Below are 5,251 nucleotides of genomic sequence, written 5' to 3'. Positions count from 1 at the left end.
GACCATCGCTCTGCAACGAGAGCATCATCCGGCCTCCGATCAAAACCCTGGTGAAAGAGAATTTTCCAACGATCTATCACCGAGGAAGAAAGAGAGGAGAGAGAAACACAATTCGCCGGTGGTTTCTTCTCGAACGAGTTAAATATATTACAGCCCTGTTTAGCTAAAAGCGCCTGTTTTAATTTTTAGTCTCCCGCTTAAGTTTTCAACGCATCAGAACAAAAAAATTGGGATCAAGTACTTATAGCGTTTAAAATTTTTGAAACGCTATCAAAAAATAAGACACATATGATCTATAGCACTTACAACATAAACGCTATCATTCAACGCTATAAAAAAACAGGTTTGTTGTAGTGATTTTGGCAAAATCAAGTTTTTAACATGTTCATACTTACGTGATTTTGCAAAATGATGAGATTTCACATTTGGCAGATGCTTTTTGTAAACCAGTTTTTGTAGCATGTGTATTATCATGTCTACAAACATTTCCTAAAGTTTTATAATTTTTAGAATTTGTTTACTATTTTTAAAGATAGTTTGAAAATCAGGTTTCTGCTTTAAACAGGCTGTATACTTGTTATCAGTTGACTGATGAAGTCAGTCGACCGATCAGTCGACTGATGAAAGTGCCTGTAGTTGTCAAAATTTTCTATTTCGTTTTGGTCGACTGACCAGTCGACTGATGATCTATCAATCAGCTGATAAAGGTCGTCAGTCGACTGATGAGCTCAAAAATACTTACAATGGTCAGCTCATCAGTCGACTGATGAAACTCATCAGTCGATTGATGGCCTATAACAGCTATTTTTCTAGTTTCTATTTTTTGTCATTTTGCTGGATTTCACTTGGGTTTTTATCTTTGTTTCTTCATCCTATATATAGCCTATACCATTTCACTTTTGAACTAATAAGAAAAATTTTAAAAAAAGTTTAAAAAGAGTTTTAGTTTGTTTTAAGTGTTTGTTTAAAAAATTAGTTTTGTGAAGATTGTTTTACAAGAATAGGAGATCAATTTTAGTTTGAGGTTTCAATCTTTCTATCCCTCTCTCTTGTGATTAGAGAAGTGTTTCTAAACTCATATCTCTAGCTTGTTTATGCTTCAATTGTTATATTCATATTTGCTAGATTTAATTGAGTTTATATTTGATTTTTCTCATTGCTTCCACACACAACCATTGAGCTTAACTATTTTCACATATTGTATAATTTGGGGTTATGGCGAGTGTAACGTTGAGAATGAGCTTAAATTGTGTTCTCACCTATTGTAGAGAATAATTTATTTATATTGTATTTAAATGTGAGTTACACGTTATATCAAACTTGTACACCGAGAGGAGTGTGTGGTGAGAGACGGAGTTGTCCCAAGAGGAGTGACATATGTAGTAATGTCTAGAGATAGGTCGTAATTCCAAGCACTTGAGGGAAACACAGACTAGAGACCAACACTTAGAGGGCGTAGAGTGTGATTGCAATTGTGTGTGTTGTAAAGTTTTCGGTGAACTATAAAACCGAATTGTGAGGTGTAAACGTTGTTCGAGTGAGCGTAAAAAACCTGGTTGTGATAGTGGATTTTTCCTCGGGAGCGGGGAGCAGAGACGTAGGACGGAAGGTCCGAACTCCGTGATCATCCTTGTGTGTTAGAGTTTGCATTGGCGTGGACGGAAGGTCCGAACTCCGTGATCATCCTTGTGTGTTAGAGTTTGCATTGGCGTATCATTTGTGTCTAGTGCTTAGTCTATCGTGATCATCCTTGTGTGTTAGAGTTTGCATTGGCGTATCATTTGTGTCTAGTGCTTAGTCTATTTTATTCGCCTTTGCTTATTGTTTATATTGCTTATTCTTGCTCATATCACATTGTATATCTATCTTACAAGAATAATTTGTTAATAACTTTTAATCGGCATTAATATCTAATAAGATTTGCAATAACCCTATTCACCCCCTCTAGGGTACTTTCGGATCCTTGCGTGTATTTTCACAAGTTGGGAGGTTGTGCGTATATCTATTTGTTAATTTATGTTGATGACATGTTGGTTGCCTCTATTTCCAAGTCTTCTATAGATGAGATGAAAGTACAACTTTCAAAGGAGTTTGAGATGAAGGATTTGGGTGAGGCTAAGCATATTTCAGGGATGGAGATCTGCAGAGACAAAGAGAAAGATAGAATTTATTTGACATAGATGACTTATTTGAAGAAGGTTCTACAACGATTTTATGTTAGCATAGATACGAAGCCAGTTAGTGTACTTTTGGAAGTCTATTTGAAGCTTTCAGCTGACCTCTCACCAAAGACAGTTGAAGGTCTAGAGCTGATGTCGAAGACTCAATATGCAAGCGCGGTTGGAAGCTTGATGTACGCGATGATATGTACGAGGTTAGATTTGTCACAGGTGGTGAGTATGGTTTCGAGATACATGCACGAACTAGGAGTGTGTCATTGGGACGCCGTGAGATGGATTTTGAGGTACATTCGAGGTACGCTCAATATTGGTTTGGTATTCGAGCGAGACACTACAGGTGGGCAGTTGTGCATTAGCTATGTTGATTCGGATTATGCCGGGGATTTGGATAAATGCCGGTCTACTACAGGGTATGTGTTCACTTTGACCCATGCGTCGGTGTGTTTGAGATGCACCTTACAGTCTACGGTGGCTTTATCGATGACGGAGGCAGAGTATATGGCGATTACGGAGATTGTGAAGGAGGTTATTTGGCTTTGAGGGCTTTTAGAGGAACTTGGTATATCTCAATGGTCCGTTACTATTCATTATGATAGCATGAGTGCTATCTATTTGGTGAAGAATTAGGTTTTCATGCGAGGACGAAGCACATTGACGTTCGTTATTACTTCATTCTAGATGTTCTTGAAGATGGTGATGTGGAGATTGTGAACATCCACACGAAGGATAATCCGACGGATATGCTCACTAAGGTGGTTCTGAGCAACAAGTTTGATCATTGTCGAAACTTGTTACACATTCATGATTGTTGAGGCCGTTGACGGCCATTTGGATAAACTACGGACGGCTTGATCCCTTGGAAGAGGGGGTACGTAGGCAACCATATTGGTGCAACCGATTTTGGTGCAGCTGATTTTGGTGCTCTTCGTTTGGTGTCAGCTCAGTTTTGGGAAAACTTCACCGATGTTAAGAATTGTAGAGAATACATGAAAAACGGCAGAAAACCGGTTTGGACTTCCAGCGGTCGACCGCGAGTGGCGCGGCGGTCGACTGCAAACGTGCACGCAAGCTGGAAAAGTCTCTGGACTTTTCGCGGTCGGCCGCGATTGGCGCGGCGGTCGACCGGCCAAACCCTGTAATGTTTTTCAGTCTCTGTCGTCCTGTCTAGTAGACCGCACGTGTCTCTGCGGTTGACCGCGAGTTGGGCTAGGCCTGAGTTTAGTTTCCTGTTCGCATTGGGTTTGTGTTTTGATATAAATTAAAACACGATTTTCTAGGGTTTCTTAACAGAGATTTTAGATTGTACTGAGCATATTGAGAGGGAGAATTTGTAAGCGAGTTGAGAGATTTGGATTAGGGTTAGTGTGAGTGATTTTGTGAGATTGTAACCTTTTGTATTCTCCTTGATTTAATGGAATCTCCCCATCCTCTCTCCGTGGACGTAGGCAAATTGCCGAACCACATATATCTCTGTGTTTGGTTTGATTTGTTGTATTTGGTTCGAATTGTGTTCATGTGCGGTTGGTTCTTCTCTCCCGTGATCATATATTCGTTCGGTATGCGAGCACACTTCCATATAGGCTCGCTGTTCCAACATTTTAAGTCAAACAAAAATCTAAAGATAGTTTTTTTTGTCCAGATATTGTTAAAACTCATTTGGAAAGAATAATTGGAGTCAATGAGTCCAACGTTTTAGAGGGAGTAAAAAACCACTAAACTCCCAATAACAGCAAAGCGCGTTGAAAGTTCTTGGGGGTTTAGTAATTCTTGGATCTAGCAACTTATTATTAGAAAAACAATATGCAACCTTATACATATATGTGGTACTGCGTTTAAAATCGCATGCGATCGAGTAGCAATTGTTAAAATATTATACACCTAATAATGAGAAATATGAGATTTGTTCATCAGATGTTAACGTTAATAAAATGGATTCGGATCCTCTCCACTACAAAAAAAATAGTGGAGGGACCACTACATAATCACAGCCATTGATTATCTAGTTGATGGTTATGATTTTTTCTTTTAGTGCAAATTAGGAATGAGTGCAATACACGGGAGTATGGTAAGTGTTAGATTTAGATTGTATCATAACCGCCTACTAAATAATCAACGCTTGAGATTAAAAGTAGTGGTCTCTCCACTATTTTTTGTAGTGGAGAGGATCCAAATCCTAATAAAATGGATTCGGATTCTCTCCACTACAAAAAAAATAGTGGAGGGACCACTACATAATCACAGCCATTGATTATCTAGTTGATGGTTATGATTTTTTTTTTAGTGCAAATTAGGAATGAGTGCAATACACGGGAGTATGATAAGTGTTAGATTTAGATTGTATCATAACCGCCTACTAAATAATCAACGCTTGAGATTAAAAGTAGTGGTCATCATTAACAATCCACTTCTAAAATTGCCTATTTATGGTATTTATCTATTAGCTCATGCCCATTTTTACTAGTTTTATGGGTTAATTAAAAAACAGTGGTAGCACAAGATGGATTTGGATCCTTTTCACTGTAGAAAAATTGTGGAGAGATAACTACTTTTAATCATAACTATTGATTGTGTTAATGGATGATTATGATTCATTCCAAATTTAGAACTTACCATGCCCCATATATGAATTGAACCCATTCTCATTTTGTACTCATGGAAGAATAATCACAAACATCTGCTAAATAATAAGTGACTGAAATTGATGCAGTGGTCTCTCCGCTAATTTTTTGTAGTGGTGAAAATCTGAATCCGCATGTGAGATGCCAATTTAATTAGTGACCAATTATTGGATGTATCTTGGCAGAATGGCACATATAGCCACGTCTTCACCTTGGACGCATCTTAACTCCAATCAAATGAAAAATATTGTATGAATCCGAAACTTTTGTGCTGCATGCATGAAAATGGATCTTCCTCCCTTCTCCCAAGAAGTGGTACTCTAATATTCCAACTGTCTTAACTCCAATCAAATGAAAAATATTGTATGAATCCGAAACTTTTGTGCTGCATGCATGAAAATGGATCTTCCTCCCTTCTCCCAAGAAGTGGTACTCTAATATTCCAACTGCTAC

The 5,251-nt window shown here is 38.1% G+C and overlaps 1 protein-coding gene across 2 annotated transcripts in view; it reads right to left on the bottom strand.

Moving 5' to 3' along the window:
- The window catches only part of LOC109849110 (importin subunit alpha-1a-like), an 11,808-nt gene that overhangs the window by 3,072 nt on the left and 3,485 nt on the right, over positions 1 to 5,251 (bottom strand). The window lies entirely within an intron of this gene.

The sequence above is a fragment of the Asparagus officinalis genome, chromosome 7 (genome assembly GCF_001876935.1).
Source record: "Asparagus officinalis chromosome 7, Aspof.V1, whole genome shotgun sequence".
Classification (NCBI taxonomy): domain Eukaryota; kingdom Viridiplantae; phylum Streptophyta; class Magnoliopsida; order Asparagales; family Asparagaceae; genus Asparagus; species Asparagus officinalis.
The sequence above is the reverse complement of the archived record's forward strand: the minus strand, read 5'-3'. Positions and strand labels throughout refer to the sequence as shown.